Source organism: Dendrobates tinctorius, unplaced genomic scaffold (genome assembly GCF_039654945.1).
Source record: "Dendrobates tinctorius isolate UK_male_01 unplaced genomic scaffold, ASM3965494v1 ptg000232l, whole genome shotgun sequence".
NCBI classification, from domain to species: Eukaryota; Metazoa; Chordata; class Amphibia; order Anura; family Dendrobatidae; genus Dendrobates; species Dendrobates tinctorius.
The window spans coordinates 15,679,944-15,701,976 of NW_027361899.1; positions in this window are offsets into that span (position 1 = coordinate 15,679,944).

Genomic DNA, 22,033 nt, shown 5'->3' on the forward strand with positions numbered 1-22,033 from the left:
TTCATGTTCCCCTCTATGGATGTCTGTGCCGACAGTGACATCTACCGGATGCAGCAGCCTCCATACAATGAAGATTCTTCCACCTGTATATAAATATTACATGTGACAGTGAAGGGTGGAAGGCAGAGGAAAAAAGAAGGAGGAGGGATAACAATTACATTTTTTATTTTTTTTACTTTTTGTATTTGAAGAGTTGAAGTCGCTCAGACGTCTTGAACCTGGAAGAATTGGTGAAATCTGCCGTCTGCTGGTCACACATTGAATTACATGCGGATTATATTTTCCTCTATGACTGGATGATCCTAGAGGTCGGCCTGGCATAAAGAGGTCTTCCAACCCCCAAGAATAGATTTCTACAGGCTCCCTAGACAGACAGCGTTTAATTGTCACCAGCCGTAGTGACTTCCACACTATAGCTCAGTAATTGCCAAAGCTGCTAACGGTTCTGTTTTTGAAAGTCCTGGCACTATAACACAAAACCTGGGGGTTATCGATAAGTTATGGCATTTACCAGGGTTCCCCAATCAGGGCTTGTTTAATAAAAAAAATAAAGGTCTTGGAAAGAAGCCTATTTACTCGGTAAATCCACATTCCTTTTCACATTAAATAATACTGCTATTCAGTGCACAAATGATGCCGTCATACAATGCTCCTCCAGTCATACCTCCATTCAGAATGAAAATATACCACCAGATGTTGTTCAGATAAAATCGTATATTTACCATGATAGTGCCATCAATTGCACGAATAAAACTGCTATTCCGTGCACAAATGATTCTGCCACACAGTGTTTAATTAATACCTTTTGACTCTGCAAAAACTCTTACTGTTCCTCTTATTCATTCTTGTCTCGACTATTGTAACTCTCTTCTAATCGGTCTCCCTCTTACCAAACTCTCCCCCCTCCAATCTGTCTTGAATGCTGCGGCCAGGATCATATTCCTCACCAATCGTTACACCGATGCCTCTACCTTGTGCCAGTCATTACACTGGCTACCCATCCACTCCAGAATCCAGTATAAACTTATTACCCTCACCCACAAAGCCCTCCATGGCTCAGCACCACCCTACATCTCCTCCCTTGTTTCAGCATACCACCCTACCCGCGCCCTCCGTTCTGCTGATGACCTGAGGTTAGCATCCTCAATAATCAGAACCTCCCACTCCCGTCTCCAAGACTTTACACGTGCTGCGCCAATTCCTTGGAATGCACTTCCGAGGTCAATACGATTAGTCCCCAATCTCCACAATTTTAAGCATGCCCTGAAAACGCATTTATTCAGACTGGCCTATCGCCTCAACACATTAACCTAATCTATCCCTGTGTGGCACAGCCAAAAGTTTTACCATAACCAGGTTCCCCGCATCATGTTCCCACATGCTTTATGCATCCATTAGCCCTCTGTGTCTGTACTGTTACACACTTAACATTATGGCTGGTCCATACAATCAGGGCAACTGTTACCACCCACCTTTCGTGTCTCCCCTTTTCCTCATAAGCTTGCGAGCAGGGCCCTCATTCCTCTTGGTATCTGTTATATAATCTATGTGATTATTGTTATGCTGTAATGTCTATTGTCTGTACAAATCCCCTCTGAAATGTAAAGTGCTGCGGAATATGTCGGCACTAGTGTTGAGCGACTTTTGGTTTTTTAGGGTCGAGTTTCGTTTCATGAAACCCGACTTTTCCAAAAGTCGGGTCGAGCAAAATCGGCCGACTATAGGGAAAAGTCGGGGTCGTCCCGAAACACGAAACCCAATGTAAGTCAATGGAGAATTAAAGTCGGCAGTGAGAGGAGGACAGGAAACACACCAACAGTGCCCATTTGAATGCCAAAAGCATAAATTCTTGTTACTGAAGCTTGTCAACCTTAATTAACTTCATAATACAAGTTACGCACTGAAAAATGGGGGTTATTTGGCTACAGTTGTGGGGGGGGGAGGGCTGGCTCCAGGTTTTCGTGGGCCCAGGGCCAAAGAGCGCCCCTTTAACACATACCACAACTCATCATGCTCCGATACGGCAGAGAAATAGCGGTATAGTTAATGAAAAATACTTCACTTCTTACATCTCATGACTGATATCCATTTTAAATTCTCCAAAAACGGACAGTATATAACTCCATACAGTATTATGGCCAGCGCTTAGTGCGCTATACAGAGTAATGAGGCCCATATATTTCTCCATACGGAATCATTATTCCCATATAATGTTTCAAACCATATATGATGAGCTCCACATAATGCTACAGTATATGTTGGTCCCAATGGGTGAAGCTCCACTGTCTTAAGGGCCCAAATAATGCTCCATATATAATGGGCCCCATTTCTACTGCTCTAGTGTATAATGGGCCCTGTAAATGCTGCTCCAGTGTCTGATGTCCACCTTTGGAATGTTCCAGTGTATGGTGGGCCCCATATATCATTCACCAGAGTATAGTGCTCCCCAAAAATTGCTGTCCCAACATTGAAAACAATTACATAAGTCTCCTTGCTAGGGAATCCCTGCACTACTCTGAACTCCTTGTCGTCCCCATCTTCCATCTCACTGCACTTGGCTGTTTAGGCCCTCCCACCGGCAGAGACACTTTTGCGTACTATGCGGTGCCCTGTGCCAGTGCCATCGCCCATGAGTATGCCCCCCACCTGCTCAAGGAACCTGCACTTTCATCTGCACCTTCCTCTTTGTCACCGTGTAAGGTGGTATAGTATGCGGGAAGGGGAACCTGAGTTTCCTCTGGGTCAGATTCTGGCTGTGTAGAGTGCGAGGGGAATGTAGTGGTCTGGGTCAATGTACCAGCAGCATCATCCAGCAGTGGCTGGGCCTCAGTGCACTTGTGGCGTCCCCAAGAGTACGGTCGCCACTGTGGCATTGCCTTCCTCCTAGGGAGTGTGTTGTCAAGCTTGGGAGCAACGAAGGATCTCTCTAGCAGTGAAACCAACACACAACACATTTCCCACTCCAGGCCAGCAGGGAGACCTCTGAACCTGATTGCTGAGGAGCTGCTCTCTGTGGTCGGGAGGAGGTAAGTTTGGGCACTCTGTGCAGGGAAGGGGAAGTGTGTGGACGTGAGAAGGGGAGCTGGAGGATGAGCAGAGTTAAGGCTCACTCCTAGCTGGAGTGCATGGTCCGGATTCCGGTCTCCGAGTTTGTAGGGACACTGACGTTCCTGCAGCAGAAACCGGGGGAAGTAGCAGCTATAAATGCTCTGTACCCAACTAAGGCTCGGAGGCCCCAGCATCGACGTGTGCGAGCCAGAAAGAAAAAGGCTACAGCTGTCTGCCATACAAGTAAAGTCTGAGGAACATCTGTTAGACAGGAGGCGTTTCAGTGAACCACGGTCCTGTGAGTGCTTCCCCCACAAGCGCTAGAAAGGAGACGTTCAGGAACGTACATGTTGGCGGAGTGTTGGAAGGGAGCTTTCCATTTTGGTCCCGGAGGTTGGCAGAGGTCCTGACCCGGAGGACACAGCACGGAGGCAGGCATCTGTGTAACCTGCAGACTGTGAGTAAAGCTTTGGAACTGCACGCTCTGGTGTCCTACAGTTATTCCAGCACCGCTACATCTGGGTACCAGCACCTACACCGCCTGTGCCTTTCCCCCATCACTACATCTACACTTCCCTGGGACTCCAGGTCCACCTGTGGGGAGCTTCACCATCTTTGCTGCACAACACCATCAGTCCCAGAGGATCTGCATGCAGCTTCGGCCTAAGATCTATATTGCCGAACACCACAGGTGGCATCAAACTATCTATATAAACTCTTTGCCATTATACCACGCCATTTACATGGGTGCCCAGGGCCACCGTCCGGGTCACCGCTGCTGTGACACATCCCACTGACACCGGCCCGGTACCGAGTACCCCACAGCCCTGGGAGGGCGACCCATATGCCGACTGCTGATCGGGCGACGTTATTCCCACGAACCTCCAAACAGCGTCCCTGAAGGCAAAGTTTTTGGTTTCCGGGGGCAGTATGATTGCAAAGCTGAACCTTAAAGGAATGTCCAAAAGGGCACCACCAGGAGTGGAGCCTGTGGCTTAATTGGACTGCACCCGGGAAACCACTACCATACAAGCTACAGAAAAGATGGACAGATTGCAAGCTTTGTAGATTCTGTGTGTGGTGTGGTATGTCCGTTTGTAGTTGTGCTAGCGATTTCTCAGCTTTATTCCATTAACGACCGAGACTCCGGCATGGCCCCGCGGTACGCGTCAAGCTTACTAGAGGGATACGCGAGGCTGTGGCATGTGAGATCGAGCAATAACAGGTCTAGCATTCCAGTACATGTCCGGGGCTGCATGTGTAGGGTCAGTGGTCCCTCTTCTTACCGCGCAGAGACGAAACAGAGACAAGATGGAGGCAGATTCTGGGTGCAACAGGTCCAAGTTTATTTCACTTGCCGTCCGTCTGACGGCCTCAGAGCACACCGCATTTTCTTTACCTCACGGCCCTCTGTTTCCAGGGCCGCTTACTCTGTACTGGGGACGCGTGTGCATACACCGTCCCCTCTTCACTCGTCGACGCTCCTGACAGGTCCGTCACTGTGGCCGCCTTAGGCCCATAAACCAACAGCGCTTCCACTGATCAGTCGTCGTGTCAAATATGGTGTCTCACACCCAATGCCTCGTCCCTTCTGCGGTCCTTCCTGTCAGGACCACCCCCCTGATGTTCTCTCTCCTCAGTCCCCCTGGTTTAGATTCTTCTCACAGCGCACAGACTGTCGCAGTCCTCCTGTCACTGGAGCTCCCCCTGGGGACTGGAACCTTCTGGAACCCTCCCTCAGTATTTATAGCTCTCCCGGTCCCCTGTCACTGTAACCCCGCCCCCCATGACCAACGGTTTCTAAAGCCCTAAGCTGTTGTCAAGTCCTTTGCTCTCACTCCTCCCTGCCATCTAATGGTCAACCCAAGGTACTGCACGTCCACTACACTTTCCAAGCTGTTTCCCCACTGTAATAACTGACACCTACCTACACTGTGCAAACCTTTCCTTCTTCACTCTGACTAGTCTGTCCGTCCGTCAGGTCACCTTCCCTACACATGCACGCTACACTGAAAGGACCAGCTTTTGTCGCTTACAGGTGCAGATAACCTGCTGAACTCTGTTAGTGATGGGGATCTGGGATTCAGATTATTCCCCGCGAACGATGATTTCCCAGTAAGTTCAGGTCAACCGCAATTCCGGAGTTAGGCCTAACCGTCATTCCTGAAAAAATTACGTGTCCAAACCACAGGTGCTGTAGCTTGCTTAACAGCTCGGCAGCCGTTCTCAGGCCCAGTATGGATTCAACAACATTGTAGAAAGTTGATAAAGGGTACAGTTTCACCGGGTAACACGTATATATGTAGCCTAGTTTACACATTAAAAATATATGTCTATAGATCAGGAGGCAGACTCAGATGTTCTCAGGCCCAGTATGGATTTGACCAGATTGTACAAAGTTGAGAAAGGGTACTTTATCACCGGATAGCAAGTATATATAGCATAGTTTAAACATGTAAAATCTCCGTGTTCTCAGTATGGATTACACAGCAATCTAAAAAGTGGAAAAAAGGAAATGCATTTGAGGCGTACATGTCATGTCGGACGCTGTTCACCCCACTGCGTCCGGCAGGCAGAGGTAGTTCCACCTCCAGCCACTATAGCCTCAGTGGCGCCGGCTTGATCTTCAGGCTCTCGGGGGTTAATCCTGCTGGAGACCAGGTTGGATGGTTAGTCACGCCCACGGTCTTTAAATAGTCATGCTGGCCTATGGGCGTCGCCCATTATAGCTTGTGTTTCATACCAAGTGGTTCCGGTCTGGAGTGGAGGTGTTGCAGAGAGAGAGATTTGTATCTGGTGTCGTATGATCCGTTGTTATCCTTTCTCCTTCCCATATTTGTCTTTAGTTGTGCCCTGTTCACATTACTGTATAGTCCTGTGTGTATGCGGCGCGGTGCAGTTTAAGTTCCCCCTGTCTGTCATATTTGTGTGGGGGCTTTGGTGTTGTGACTCCTCACTGGGTGGAGGGTGGAGGGTTAAGTGCAGGGCTGAGCAGGAGATAAGGAAAGGGTGGAGGCTCAGGCATTTGCACCATCAGCAAAAACCCTGGGTTGAGGGTCAGACAGGGTTTCCCCTAGTTAGAGGGACATCACAGGGGCCCCGGGAGTTACAGCCTTAGTTGAACTAAGCCCCCCGTGACATTATAATCGGCCCACATTTTTTCAAGAGTCCATGGATCCATTAGAGTCCATAACCCGCCAGTTGGCGGCGCTGTCCATACAGGTCTCCGAGTTGAAAGGGGCAGTTCAGCAGCAGGGCCTGGTAGTAGCGAAGGTGCAAACGGCATCTGCAGGTATCGGTGCAGAGCCGAAGTTTCCGCTGCCAGAACGATTTTCAGGGGATCGCAGCAAATTTGTCGTATTTCGGGAGGCCTGCAAGTTATACTTCCGCATGCGGCCAATCTCCTCAGGTAATGAGGCCCAGCGGGTAGGGCTAGTGTTGTCATTACTGAGTGGTGACCCCCAAGCATGGGCATTTTCCTTACCAGCTGACTCTGCTACATTTCATTCTGTTGATAATGTTTTTTCTGCCCTCGGGCTCATTTGCGATGATCCTGACCGACTGGCTCTAGCAGAATCTAAAATCCGCGCCCTCCGCCAGGGGGAGCGCTTGGCAGAGGACTATTGTTCGGAATTTCGCCGCTGGGCCGTAGACACACAGTGGAATGACCCAGCCCTGCGGAGCCAGTTTATTCATGGGGTATCAGGGAGGGTTAAACAAGCCCTCCTGATGTATGAGACTCCGGCATCATTGGAGTCTGCCATGAGTTTGGTGATACGTATTGATCGCCGGTTTCGTCAGGGGGCACAGGAGACGCTACCTCTGGGGGAAAGCAGAGGTGCAAGTGTGGTTGAAGTTGATGAGTTCTCTGAACCTATGCAGATTGCTGGTGTGGCACAGGTTAAGCGTCGCGCTCCGGGATTCCGGAAGCCCGGAGAATGTTTCTACTGTGGTAAAACTGGTCATTATGTTAACGTTTGCCCGGTACTCCCTAAGAGGGTCACATCGGCGGAAAACTGTTAAGCTCAGAGGGTATGGAGGAGACCCAACTGAGCGTATGCATATCCTCCATGATGGTATCTCAATGTATGCTCCCTGCCAAGGTTATTATCGCGGGCAGAGAGCTACCAATATCAGTGTTTGTGGATAGCGGTTCCGCCACCAATCTCATAGATGAGAAGTTTGCACACACCGCCGGGTTTAAGATCGAGAAACTTCCTCACCCCATACAGGTGGTGACCATTAATGCTGTTCCCCTCCCTCAAGGGGAGATTACGGAGTTTGTGGCAGAGGTGAAACTCCACATTGGGGTCCTACATTCTGAGTCGGTTACATGTAGGGTCCTCCGTAATCTCCCAGCACAAATGGTCCTGGGTTTTCCATGGTTGTCCAGGCACAACCAGGTAATTGATTGGACAACTCAGGACATAGTACAATGGAGTGGTTTCTGCCAAGACAATTGCTTGGCCACATGTGTGTCCGCCGTGACTCCCAGCCTGCCGGAGGCTTTGCAGGATTTCGCGGATGTTTTCTCTGAGAAGGGTTGCTCAGAACTGCCTCCACATAGAGCCTATGACTGTGCTATTAGGTTAAAACCCGGGGCAAAATTACCTAAGGCCAGGATGTTTAATATTTCTGGTCCTGAGAGACAAGCTCTGAAAGACTACATCGCGGAGAGTCTGAGCAAAGGACACATCCAGCCTTCGTCCTCGCCTGTAGCCACGGGGTTTTTCTTCATTAAGAAGAAAGATGGGGGGTTACGCCCGTGTCTGGATTTCCGAGAGTTAAACCAGATTACTATCCATGATCCCTACCCAATGCCGTTAATCCCGGATTTGTTCAACCAGGTAGCGGGGGCGAAATGGTTTTCCAAGCTGGACCTCAGGGGGGCGTATAACCTCATAAGGGTCCGTCAGAGGGATGAGTGGAAGACGGCGTTTAACACTCCTGAGGGTCATTTTGAGAGTCTGGTTATGCCGTTTTGGTTGACCACCGCGCCTGCCGTTTTCCAACATTTTATTAATGATGTATTTGCTCATATCCTGGGGAGATTTGTGATTGTATACCTGGATGATATCCTCATTTATTCTAGCGATCGGGACACTCATTTGGAGCATGTCAGGCAGGTGTTACAGTTGCTCCGGGAGAATCAGCTCTATGCTAAGCTGGAAAAATGCTTATTTTTTGTCCAGGAGTTGCCCTTTTTGGGATATATTGTGTCCGCAGCCGGGTTTAAAATGGACACCGCTAAGGTGCAAGCGGTGCTGCAATGTGAGAGGCCAGAGAGTCTGAAAGCACTCCAGCGGTTCCTTGGGTTTGCCAATTATTATAGGAAATTTATAAGACACTTTTCGACTATCGCCAAACCGCTCACGGACATGACAAAAAAGGGTGCCGATCTAGCGAACTGGCCTGAGGTGGCTATACGTGCATTTGAGCGTCTGAAGAATAGTTTTGCTTCAGCCCCCATTCTGGTGCAACCAGACGTGTCTAAACCTTTTGTGGTGGAGGTTGATGCGTCGGAGGTGGGAGTGGGGGCAGTACTGTCTCAAGGCTCGTCCTTGAGCGAGATGCATCCATGCGCCTACTTCTCCAAGAAGCTGTCGCCGGCCGAACGGAATTATGATATCGGCAACAGGGAGTTGTTGGCCATCAAACTGGCTTTTGAGGAATGGCGACACTTCTTGGAGGGGGCGGCTCACCAGGTCACAGTCATCACCGACCATAAGAATCTGCTCTATCTGGAGTCGGCCAAGCGTCTGTCTCCTAGGCAGGCTCGCTGGGCATTGTTTTTTACTCGTTTCAGTTTTCTTGTGACTTACCGTCCCGGGGCTAAAAACACCAAGGCGGATGCTTTGTCTAGGTGTTTTCCGGGGGGGAGAACCTCGGGAAGAGCCGGTACCCATCCTCCAGAAAGGGGTAGTGGTCTCTGCTCTCACGACGGAGGTAGAGGCGGAGATTGCCGAGGCCCAGGAGGAGGTACCACCAGGACTTCCCGCCAACAAATCATTTGTACCCCTGCATCTTCGGCTTAAGCTGTTGAAGGAACACCACGACTCGGTACTGGCTGGTCATCCAGGGGTGAGGGGCACCTTAGAGCTGGTATCGCGTCGTTTCTGGTGGCCCAAAATCCGGCAGGACGTGGTCTCATACGTGGCAGCTTGCATCACGTGCGCTAGGGCTAAGTCACCCCGTACCCGTCCTGCTGGCACGCTACAGCCTCTGGGGGTACCCAATAGGCCATGGACAGAAATCTCCATGGATTTCATCACTGACTTGCCAGCCTCGGCAGGGAACACGGTCATCCTGGTGGTGGTTGACCGTTTTTCAAAGATGGCGCATTTTGTGGCGTTGTCTTCATTGCCCAATGCTAAGACATTGGCTCAGGTATTTGTGAAGGAGGTGGTCAGACTCCATGGAGTACCGTCGGACATAGTATCTGATAGGGGTACGCAATTTGTGGCGAGGTTTTGGAAAGCTTTTTGCTCACGTTTGGGGATCAAGTTGTCACATTCATCGGCGTTTCATCCACAGTCTAATGGACAAACTGAGCGCATGAACCAAAATCTAGAACAGTATTTACGATGCTTTGTGTCCGACAACCAGGAGGAGTGGTCTACTTTCCTTCCCCTGGCCGAATTCGTGCTAAATAATCACCGCCAAGAGTCATCAGGAGAGTCTCCATTCTTTTGTGTGTACGGTCAACATCCTCAGTTTTGTACCTTACGTCAGGGTGACTCAGGGGGTGTCCCGGAGGAGGATCAGCTAGGTGCCCAATTGTCATCAGTCTTGAGGCGGGTGAAACAGCATTTGTTGAGCATGAGTGCCAGGTACAAATGGGTGGCTGACAGTAGACTCGTGCCAGGTCCGGACCTGTGTGTGGGTGAATGGGTGTGGTTAGCTACGAAGAACATAAAACTCAAAATTCCATCTTTAAAACTGGGTCCAAGGTTTATTGGGCCTTTTAGGATTTCTGCCATCATTAACCCAGTGGCTTATCGGTTGGAACTTCCCGCGGTGTACAAGATACACAACGTGTTTCACAGGGCTTTATTGAAAAAGGTGGTAGGCTCTGTGGACACAACGCCGATGCCACCTCCAGTCATGGTGGATGGCGATTTAGAGTTTGAGGTCGCCAAGGTAGTGGACTCTCGAGTAGTACGCCGTACTCTTCAGTATTTGGTGCACTGGCGGGGGTATGGTCCGGAGGAGAGGTCTTGGGTTCCAGCCTCAGACATACATGCGGATCGGCTGGTCAGTTCTTTTCGCCATCCGGACAAGCCGGGTCCTAAGAGTCTTGAGGGTCCGGAGGTCCCTCGTAGAAAACGGGGTAATGTCATGTCGGACGCTGTTCACACCACTGCGTCCGGCAGGCAGAGGTAGTTCCACCTCCAGCCACTATAGCCTCAGTGGCGCCGGCTTGATCTTCAGGCTCTCGGGGGTTAATCCTGCTGGAGACCAGGTTGGATGGTTAGTCACGCCCACGGTCTTTAAATAGTCATGCTGGCCTATGGGCGTCGCCCATTATAGCTTGTGTTTCATACCAAGTGGTTCCGGTCTGGAGTGGAGGTGTTGCAGAGAGAGAGATTCGTGTCTGGTGGCGTATGATCCGTTGTTATCCTTTCTCCTTCCCATATTTGTGTTTAGTTGTGCCCTGTTCACATTACTGTTTATTCCTCTGTGTGTGCGGCGCAGTGCAGTTTAAGTTCCCCCTGTCTGTCATATTTGTGTGGGGGCTTTGGTGTTGTGACTCCTCACTGGGTGGAGGGTGGAGGGTTAAGTGCAGGGCTGAGCAGGAGATAAGGAAAGGGTGGAGGCTCAGGCATTTGCACCATCAGCAAAAACCCTGGGTTGAGGGTCAGACAGGGTTTCCCCTAGTTAGAGGGACATCACAGGGGCCCCGGGAGTTACAGCCTTAGTTGAACTAAGCCCCCCGTGACAGTACACAACTATATACTTTTGGTGTTATTTTTAAATCTTCATATATATTTCTGTCTCAGTAATACAGTCCAGCCTCTCCGCAAGAGGAAATGAGATGCATACAATTAGTGACATAAAGGCTATTGATTGCAGAAATCTAGGAATTATTATTCACGGGAAAAACTTCCATCACAATTCTCATAGGCGATGCTGACCCTCAATTAATTTGTGAGTTGAGACAGTGAAAACATTTTTTTGTGAATAAAGTCTTGCTGTATCGCACTTCCGTTGATTCCATCACTGTTACACATCTCAATCCAATTTTTATCACAGGGAGCGATGTAAACATGGTGCTCACTGGCTAGCATGATCTGTCACGTAACTTTGGAGTGCAAAAGACAGAAGCCACAGGCCGTAGGCGATTCTATTTGATTGGCATGAGAGGGCACATTTTGAAATGTGCGCCGGAATGTCACACGTTTGTGAGTAGGAAAACTGTGAAAGCTGGTGATAAACCACCACTGCATGTAATTGTGAGTCGACGTCCATAAGAAATGGAATCCACTGATCATCTGGAGCTAGAGCCCGGCCAGCAGGACAGGGCATAGCTACATCTTAACCATCATCTTTCAGTTCAATCAATTTGTAGTGGCAGTCCCAGTGAAGGATTTGACAGCACAGACTAGACAGCGGAGGAGCAGGGAGAGGTAAACATTGCAAATGCTGGGGCCCTGCCCAAGCAAGGGGGGGCACACTCGTGGGCGTCGGTACTGGCACTGGACCCCTCATAGTACGGCGGTGTGTCTGACGGTGGGTGTGCACCACCACTGTCAGAGACACTGTATTGCACTATGAGGGACCCTATGCCAGTGCCCGCGCCCAAGAGTCGGCCTACCCACCTGTCCAGGGCAACGGCACTCGCACAGTTTTGTGCGCTAGGTGGTGACCCCAGCCATGGGGGGGGGCCGCCCACTTAGGGAGGATTACAAAGTGGCATATGTAGATGTGGGTCATTCAGCTGCTGCAAAAGGCGAAATAGGTCAAGTTCGCGGAATAGGAGGAGGACCAAAGCAAGCCATTTTTCTGGCAACCTTTGTGTCATGAAGGGAAGGTGGGACAAAATCCTTGGAAACCCTTGCATGGTTCATTTTAATGAAGGTTAGATCAACCACATTTTGGGTTGACAGACGGGTCCTTTTTTCTGTCAGGATTGATCCAGCTGCACTGAAGACTCTTTCCGATAGCACACTTGCAGCTGGGCAAGCGAGCTCCTGTAAGGCATAGTGTGCCAATTCAGGCCAGGTGTCCAGTTTAGCGGCCCAATAGTCAAAGGGGAATGACCTGTGCGGGAGAACATCGATATGGGAGGAAAAGTAGTTGTTAACCATAGTTGACAACTGCTGTCTCCTGTCACTTTCCATCGATGCTGTATTAACAGTTGTGTGAGCGGTCCGTGAAAAATCAGTCCACAACATTGTCATGAAACCCCTGTCTCCAACGCCACATCTGCTGTGTGCACCACGAACACCTCTGCCAAGCTGCCCCCGGCCCGTACGGCTCGTGTGAGAACCATCACCGCTGCTGTGTGCTGGGAATGCCTCAACCAACCGGTTAACCAGAGTTGCTTGTTTATTAGCCAATATTAGGTCAAGGTTCTCCTGTGGCATGATGTTTTGTAATTTGCCTTTATAGCGTGGATCCAGGATGCTGGCCAACCAGTAGTCATCATCGTTCATCATTTTGGCAATGCGTGGGTCCCTTTTTAGGATCTGCAAGGCATAATCTGACATGTGGGCCAATGTTCCTGGTGTCAATGATGCACTGCGAGTGCTGGGTGGAGGAGCACTTTCTGGCAAATCCACATCCCTCCAGTCACGCACAAACCCTGTACCAGACCTTGCCACGCCAACATTTTCACTTGCCCCACGAGATGCATCCTCCTCCCCTAAGTAATCATCCCCATCATCCTCCTCCTCCTCCTCTTCTTCCTCCACCTCGTCCAGGAAAGGTCCCTGAGCAGACAATGGCTGAATGTCATCAAGGATTCCCTCCTCCTCATCCTCCTCGTCAACATTGGCTGCAGACGCCTGCTCCTTAAGGTGCGTCAAAATTTGCTTGAGCAGACGCATAAGTGGGATGCTCATGCTTAGGATGGCGTCGTCTGCGCTTACCAGCCGTGTGCATTCCTCAAAACACTAAAGGACTTTACAGAGGTCTTTCAGCTTCGACCACTGCACACCTGTCAAGTCCATGTCTGCTCTCAAAGTGCCTGGCCGTGTATCCTCCCACAAATGCATTATGGCCTGCTTCTGCTCGCACAGCCGCTCCACCATGTGCAGGGTGGAGTTCCACCTTGTTGCAATGTCGATAATGAGGCGGTGGTTGGGAAGGTGGAGCAATCGCTGCAGCTTCTGCATACGAATGGAGTGTACAGGCGACCGGCGGATGTGCGCGCACAGTCTTTGCACCTTCTGGAGCAGGGCTGTTAACTCCGGATAATTATTGAGGAAGCACTGCACCACCAGGTTCAAGGTGTGAGCCAAGCAAGGTATGTGGCTGAGTTTTGAAAGGGCTATGGCTGCCACAAAATTACGGCCGTTATCACTAACTACCTTGCCTGCCTCAAGATGTACACTGCCCAGCCATGACTCAGTTTGTCGCTGAAAGTACTCGGCCAGCACCTCGGCGGTGTGTCTGTCGCCCAAACACATCATCTGCAACACAGCCTGCTGACGCTTTCCACTAGCTGCTCGATAGGGGGACACCTCGTGTGCAACAGTGGCAGCTGCAGATGGAGTGCTCGTGCGACTGCGCTCTGTGGACGAGCTTTCGCTTCTGGAGGAGGAGGAGGGTCGAACGCCTACAGCCAACTGTTTCCTATACCGTGGGCTAGGCAGCACTGTCCCACCACCGCTGTCCCCTGTGGACCCTGCATCCACCACATTAACCCAGTGCGCAGTGATGGACACGTAACGGCCCTGGCCATGCCGACTGGACCATGCATCAGTTGTGAGGTGCACCTTTCCGCTCACTGACTGCTTGAGTGCATGGACAATGCGGTCTTTCACATGATGGTGGAGGGCTGGGATGGCTTTGCGAGAGAAGAAGTGGCGACTGGGTAGGTCATAGCGTGGTACTGCATAAGCCATGAGTTCGCGGAAAGCTGCGCTTTCCACGAACCGATAGGGCATCATCTCTAACGAGATTAGTTTGGCAATGTGGGCGTTCAAACCCAGTGTACGCGGATGAGAGACTGAGTACTTTCTTGACCTACTCATCGTGTCTGAGAGGGTGAGCTGGACTTGAGAGCTGCATATGGTGGAAGTAGCGGTGGACAGGGCGGACTGAGAGAGGGTTGATGATGGTGATGGAGTTGGTGTTCTTTCTGATGGCCTAGATTCAGTCTTTCGTTGATATAACAGTGGGATTCCCTGACTGCTGTGGTCTTGCAACGACACCTCAACATTTGCTGCTGTGCTAACCGGTGGGCTTACAGTGGGGGAAACAATGTAGCGTTGCTGTCTACCTTCTTTGTGATCAGTTGCACATGTGGTACTTGAGGTTTGGTGTTGTGTCCACGCTTGCAAGTGCATGCTGGTTAAATGTCTAAGCATGCAACTGGTATTCAAATTTCTCAGAGTTTTCCCTCGGCTAAAGGTCTTTGCGCACTTCTTACAGATAACCTTGGCCTGATCATGAGGATTTTGTTCAAAAAAGTGCCACACTGCACTCTTCCTACTTTGGGAGACATTTTGCGGCCTAGCACGCTGTGATATTTTGACCCTCTGGACAAGCTGTCCAGCAACTCTTTTGATTTTTGGAACCTGTTTTTGGAGTGCTCCGGGCCTGCCAGATAACAGCTGTTGCGATGTCGATGTCTGCTGTGGATGCTCCTCCTCCTCATCTGAGCTATTGGAAGCAGCACCCTCTTCCCCCAATGGATGCCAATCTGGGTCAACAACTGGGTCATCCATCACCTCCTCTTCAATGTCATGTGCACCTTCCTCTGTGTCACCGAGTATGGTGGTATAGTGTGCCTGGAAGGGGCACCCGAGTCTCATCAGGGTCAGAATCTGGCTCTGTACACTGCGAGGACAATGTAGTGCTCTGAGTGAATGTACCAGCAGAATCATCTATCAGTGGCTGTGCATCAGTGCACTCCATGTCAGAATCATCTTGGCCTGGGTAATTCACCATTTCACTTGATAACCCAGGCATGGTATGTGAAAACAGGTCCATTGAGTAATCAGTAGTATGGCCTGCATCATCCTTCAATCTTGGTTGGGGTGAAGGACACAAGGAAAGGTGTGGTTCATGAACATGAGCCTCCAATGACGACTCAGTGCTTTTATTTTTTACAACTTCAGAAGAGGAGGCGATAGAGCTGGAGGCTGAGTCAGCAATGTAAGACAAAACTTTTTCCTGAAGCTCTGGCTTTAAAAGCGGTTTGCCAACTCCTAGAAAACTAAGCCTTCGAGGCCTTGTGGAGCCAGACGATGACGCAGGCTCAACACCTCCTGCATTCGGTCCTATTTTGCTTTTGCCACTACCATCAGATCCACCACCAACACCATCATTACCAGTTGCCAACCCCCGCCCAATTCCACGGCCTCTTCCACCAGCCTTCCTCATTTTTGGTAGAAATGTAGACAAAATCCAACAAACTATATAGTAATGTAAAACAAGGTACAAGGTGTCTATAGGACAGGGGAGATTTTGAATTTCTGCACACACTTGTGGACACTGGACACTTTTGGATTGTGTGAGGCCCACTGAATATCACAGCGCTATGTCACAGGCAGAAATTGGCTAGTGTATGACAAACTACAAGGTGTATATAGAATTGGGCAGAATAGGAATCTCCCTAGAGTGCAGGTCTTTAAGAACGGAACATGTCCTCGACTTATTCTCACAGAGTGACACACAGATAGCTTCACTGTGGCCGTGATAACAGCCGTTACACGGTACTGAGAGGAGTGTGCACGTACACGGCTGTCTGGTGTACGTAAAATTGTCAAGCTCCGTGTTTTTTAAGTATACGGACTGACACACGCTGTCTCTCTATAGTTTTGAATATGATCAAACAGCAAATATATTTAACTGTTTGAAAGCTAGACAAAACTAGAAGGTGCAGGTCTGTAAGAACGGAACATGTCCTCGACTTATTCTCACAGAGTGACACACAGATAGCTTCACTGTGGCTGTGATAACAGCCGTTACACGGTACTGTGTGAGGAGCGTACACCGCTGTATGGTGTGAAAAAATGCACGCTCAGTACCTCAGCAGGACAAAAAAAAATTGGGATTGCTTTTAAAAAAGCAGTTTGCAGAGCAGTGGGTAAACAGCAATGCAGCTGTCAGGAATAGAGTTGAGCGATACCATCCGATACTTCAAAGTATCGTATCGGATGGTATCGGCCGATCTTTAAAAAAAGTATCGGTATCGCCGATTCCGATACCGGAAGTCCCATTCAAGTCTATGGGACTTCCGGTATCGGAATAAGAAAAACCCTTTCCTGCCCTTGTACAGCCTCTCTGGGGTCTGTACGGGCCTTTCGGGGGGCTGTGCCGGCCTGCCAGGGGGTCTGTGCAGGCTCCGGTGGTCTGTGCCGGCCTGCCGGTGGTCTGTGCAGGCTCCGGGGGGCTGTGCCGGCCTGCCGGGGGGCTGTGCCGGCCTGCCAGGGGGTCTGTGCAGGCTCCGGTGGTCTGTGCCGGCCTGCCGGTGGTCTGTGCAGGCTCCGGGGGGCTGTGCCGGCCTGCCGGGGGGCTGTGCCGGCCTGCCGGGGGGCTGTACCGGCCTGCCGGGGGGCTGTGCCGGCCTGCCGGTGGTCTGTGCAGGCTCCGGGGGTCTGTGCAGGCATCGTCCGATGGGACTACAAGTCCCATCGGGCGATGCCTGCTACCATGACAGTGATTGACACATTAGCCAATGATGGGACAGTAGTAGTCCCATCATCCGGCTAATGTGTTAAATGTAAAAAAAAAAAAAAAAAAAATTACATGCTACATTCATACTACATACTACATACATGCTACATTCATACTACATACTACATACATGCTACATTCATACTACATGCAACATACATACTACATATATACTACATGCATGCTACATATATACTACATGCATGCTACATACATACTACATATATACTACATGCATGCTACATACATACTACATGCTACATGCATGCTACATACTACATACATGCTACATATATACTACATACATACTACATATATACTACATGCATGCTACATACATACTACATGCTACATGCATGCTACATACTACATACATGCTACATATATACTACATACATACTACATATATACTACATGCATGCTACATACATACTACATATATACTACATGCATGCTACATACATACTACATGCTACATGCATGCTACATACATACTACATACATACTACATGCTACATACATACCACATATATACTACATACATACAATACATTCATACAATACATACATAGACATACAGTACATATAACATAGAGTAACATACTTACCAATACTTGTCACATTGTTCCCCGAAGCCATTGTCGTCTACGGAATAAATATTAACATAACAAACCACAAAAATACTCACCCACGATCCGAAGCAGTCCACGAGTGTGTCCCACGACGATCTTGGGTAGAGAACTGCAGCATCAGCTGATGCTGCCGTTCTCTACGGGCTGCAGGAATCCAATGACGGAAGGTAGGTATCCTTCCGCACTGTATTCCTCCGCCACTTAAAAAAAAAAAAAGTCCCTAGTCTCACTTTATGCCATTGCTGTGTGGGAATTTCCCACACAGCAATGGCATAAAGTGAGACTAGGGACTTTTTTTTTTTTAAGTGGCGGAGGAATACAGTGCGGAAGGATACCTACCTTCCGTCATTGGATTCCTGCAGCCCGTAGAGAACGGCAGCATCATCTGATGCTGCAGTTCTCTACCCAAGATCGTCGTGGGACACACTCGTGGACTGCTTCGGATCGTGGGTGAGTATTTTTGTGGTTTGTTATGTTAATATTTATTCCGTAGACGACAATGGCTTCGGGGAACAATGTGACAAGTATTGGTAAGTATGTTACTCTATGTTATATGTACTGTATGTCTATGTATGTATTGTATGAATGTATTGTATGTATGTAGTATATATGTGGTATGTATGTAGCATGTAGTATGTATGTAGTATGTATGTAGCATGCATGTAGCATGTAGTATGTATGTAGCATGCATGTAGTATATATGTAGTATGTATGTAGCATGCATGTAGTATATATGTAGCATGTATGTAGTATGTATGTGGTATGTATGTAGCATGTAGTATATATGTAGCATGCATGTAGTATATATGTAGTATGTATGTAGTATGTATGTAGCATGTATGTAGTATATATGTAGCATGTATGTAGTATATATGTAGTATGTATGTAGTATATATGTAGCATGCATGTAGTATATATGTAGTATGTATGTAGTATATATGTAGCATGCATGTAGTATATATGTAGTATGTATGTAGTATATATGTAGCATGTATGTAGTATGTATGTAGCATGCATGTAGCATGTAGTATGTATGTAGCATGCATGTAGTATATATGTAGTATGTATGTAGCATGCATGTAGTATATATGTAGCATGCATGTAGTATGTATGTGGTATGTATGTAGCATGTAGTATATATGTAGCATGCATGTAGTATGTATGTAGTATGTATGTAGTATGTATGTAGCATGCAGTATGTATGTAGTATGTATGTAGTATATATGTAGTATGTATGTAGCATGCATGTAGTATGTATGTAGCATGTATGTAGTATGTATGTAGTATATATGTAGTATGTATGTAGCATGTATGTAGTATGTATGTAGTATATATGTAGTATGTATGTAGCATGTAGTATGTATGTAGTATTTTTTTTTTTTTTTTTTTTTTAACATTTAACACATTAGCCGGATGATGGGACTACTACTGTCCCATCATTGGCTAATGTGTCAATCACTGTCATGGTAGCAGGCATCGCCCGATGGGACTTGTAGTCCCATCGGACGATGCTTGCACAGACCCCCGGACATCAGCACAGCCCCCCGGCAGGCCGGCACAGCCCCCCGGCAGGCCGGTACAGACCCCCACAGGGTGCACAGCCCCCCGGCAGGCCGGCACAGCCCCCCGGCAGGCCGGCAGAGACCCCGGGCAGTCCACACAGCCCCCCGGCAGGCCGGCACAGCCCCCCGGCAGGCCGGCAGAGACCCCCGGAAGGCCCGAAATGACGGCGCATCATGATGCGCACACACCGCGCATCATGATGACGTCAGGCCGTCAATCAACTGAACTTCCGATTCCGATGCCGAATTCCGATATTGAAAAAATATCGGAAGTCGGTATCGGAATTCCGATACAGCAAGTATCGGCCGATACCCGATACTTGCGGTATCGGAATGCTCAACACTAGTCAGGAAGCCTTAGAAGGCAGCCTAACAACCAACACCACTGATACACCACAATATAGCCTCCCCTTGCACTGCACACACAGTGACTGGTGTGTTGTACAGGCAAAATCGCTAGCAGCAGAAGCAGTTTTTTTTTCTTCTTCCCTGCCTAACGCTCTCCCTACAGAATCAGCAGCAGCAGCTCTCTCTATTCTGAGATCAGCATGAGTAACATGGCGGTCAGCGTGCACGTCCTTTTATACCCCCTGTGACGCCCACCAAAGCATGCCAATCACTCGCATGCCCTTCTGAAAGATGGTGGTGACCCCTGCCTATGTCATCACGTTGCCCACAGTGTCCGTGGATCCTGATTGGCTGAAAAAGAGCGCAAAACAAACTTTTGAAACGCGACTTAGGCGCTTAAGTCGCCGACCTCGTGGCCGACCTCATCCTAGGGTCGGGTTTCGTCTCATGAAACCCGACTTTGCCAAAAGTCGGCGACTTTTGAAATTTTTCGACCCGTTTCGCTCAACTCTAGTCGGCACTATAGAAATAAAATTTATTATTATACCTTAATACGGTATTCCATCTATACTAATCTATCGTGCTCAAATACTATGTATTACATGTATAACAATAGTGACCGTCACATGTTGATAGAGCACTGCCACATATTTTCCATAATAGTGCCAATCACTGCCCAAAGAAGGAAGAGGGACCCCGATACCCCCTGTGTTACACATAAAGGAGGGATCACACACATCCTGCTGATACCGTCATGTATTGGTCTCTTAGACTGGTATCGTCTATCCACTAAGTACAAGGGCTGCCAAACAGAAGGAGAGACGGCAATACACCCTGGAAGACACGCAGGGGAGAGCCGCAGAAAACATTTCTATTTTCTCTCATTTTTAAACCCTTACCCCCTAACGCTGCAGCCAATTTCTGCTTTTGCGTTTCCGTTTTCCCCTCCCCTTCTTCCCAGAGACATAACGCTTTTCGTTTTCTGTCCACATAGACATATGAGGGCTTGGTTTTTGCAGGGACGAGTTGTACTTTTGAATGTCACATTTCATTTTATCACAGAATGCAGGAAAACGGTAAAAGAATTCCAAGTGCGGTAAAATTGTGAAAAAAAAAATATAATTCTCACATGTTTTTTGGGAATTGTTTTTACGGTGTACAATTTGTGAAAAAAATAACTTTGGGGCACGATTCTGCTCATCAATATGATTCCGGCGATACCCAACATGTCCGGTGTTCATGTTATTTTAGTGGTAAAAAAATAATCAGAAACACTTTTTGGAGTTGTGTCGCCATTTTCCAAGACCTGTAACATTTTTATTTTTTGGCCAACGGAGCTGTGTGATAGTTTGTTTTTTGCGGGGCGAGACGATGTTTTCATTGGATACCATATTGGGATAGTTGTGCCTTTTAATCACCTGCTACAGCCTTTTTTTGTGGAATTGCGGAGGCCAAAAAAAATGTAATTTTGACATTCTTGAATTTTTTACGTTTAAGGCGTTTACCGATCTGATTAATTGTTTCTCTATTTTGATAGTTCGGACTTTTCTGAACAAGACGATATCACATGTGGGTATTTTTTTTAAATATCTTTATTTGGGGGAAAAGAGGGTGATTTTAACTTTTGCATGTAGCAGAAATCGCAGTCTCCTTCAAAGCCCGAAAACAGGCAAGGTTTGAAAGGAGCTCCTTAATGACAAGCACGGGGGTCATCAGCAGACCCCCAACTGTCATGACAACTCATCAAGGTCACATCATGTGAAGATACGGGTGAAGACAAAATCGGCGCATGTTAAACACCGCTGTCAGTGATTGGTGAGTTAACAATCGCACGTAGAGCGGTGCTACACCCGTGACTGTCAGGGACCGGCTCTGGCTGTAATAAAACGCCATCACCTGCCGGGCATACACCCGCTGCCGACATGTGCTGTACATGTATGACAGATGTCTGGAAGAGGATAAGGAGAGGGACTCCTAGACTGGTAAAGCATATGCACTCAGTGCCAGGGCTGAAAAATATTTACCCCTGAGGGATATACATATTTATGTAAGAGAATTATAGTAGGGCATCATACACAGCCTAGAAAAATGAAGAGCGAGGGTCGCCTCATGACCCTCTGAACATTTGGAGCGAGGGTCGCATGTCTTGCACATTTTAAATTAGGTGTATAATATATGACTGCAAACTTTCTGCTTTTAATAGGGAAAAGAAAATATGTCGAAAATTTGTAGAGTTGTCCAACATCTTTATCAATGATTTAGATGAAGGAATTGAGTGTAAACTGATTACATTTGCTGATGACACAAAGCTAGGAGGGATAGCTAATACTAGAGAAGAGAGAGAGAGGATTCAAAAAGATATAAATAAACTGGAGAAGTGGGAAGCAACTAACAGAATGGTTTTTAACAGGGAAAAATGCAAAGTACTACATCTGGGCAATAAAAAAGGAAAAACCATGTACAGAATGGGAGGAATAGGGCTAAGCAACAGCACATGTGAAAAAGACTTGGGTATACTAATAGATCACAGACTGCACTTGAGTCAACAGTGTGATGCAGCAGCAAAAAAGGCAAATACAGTTCTAGGATGTATTA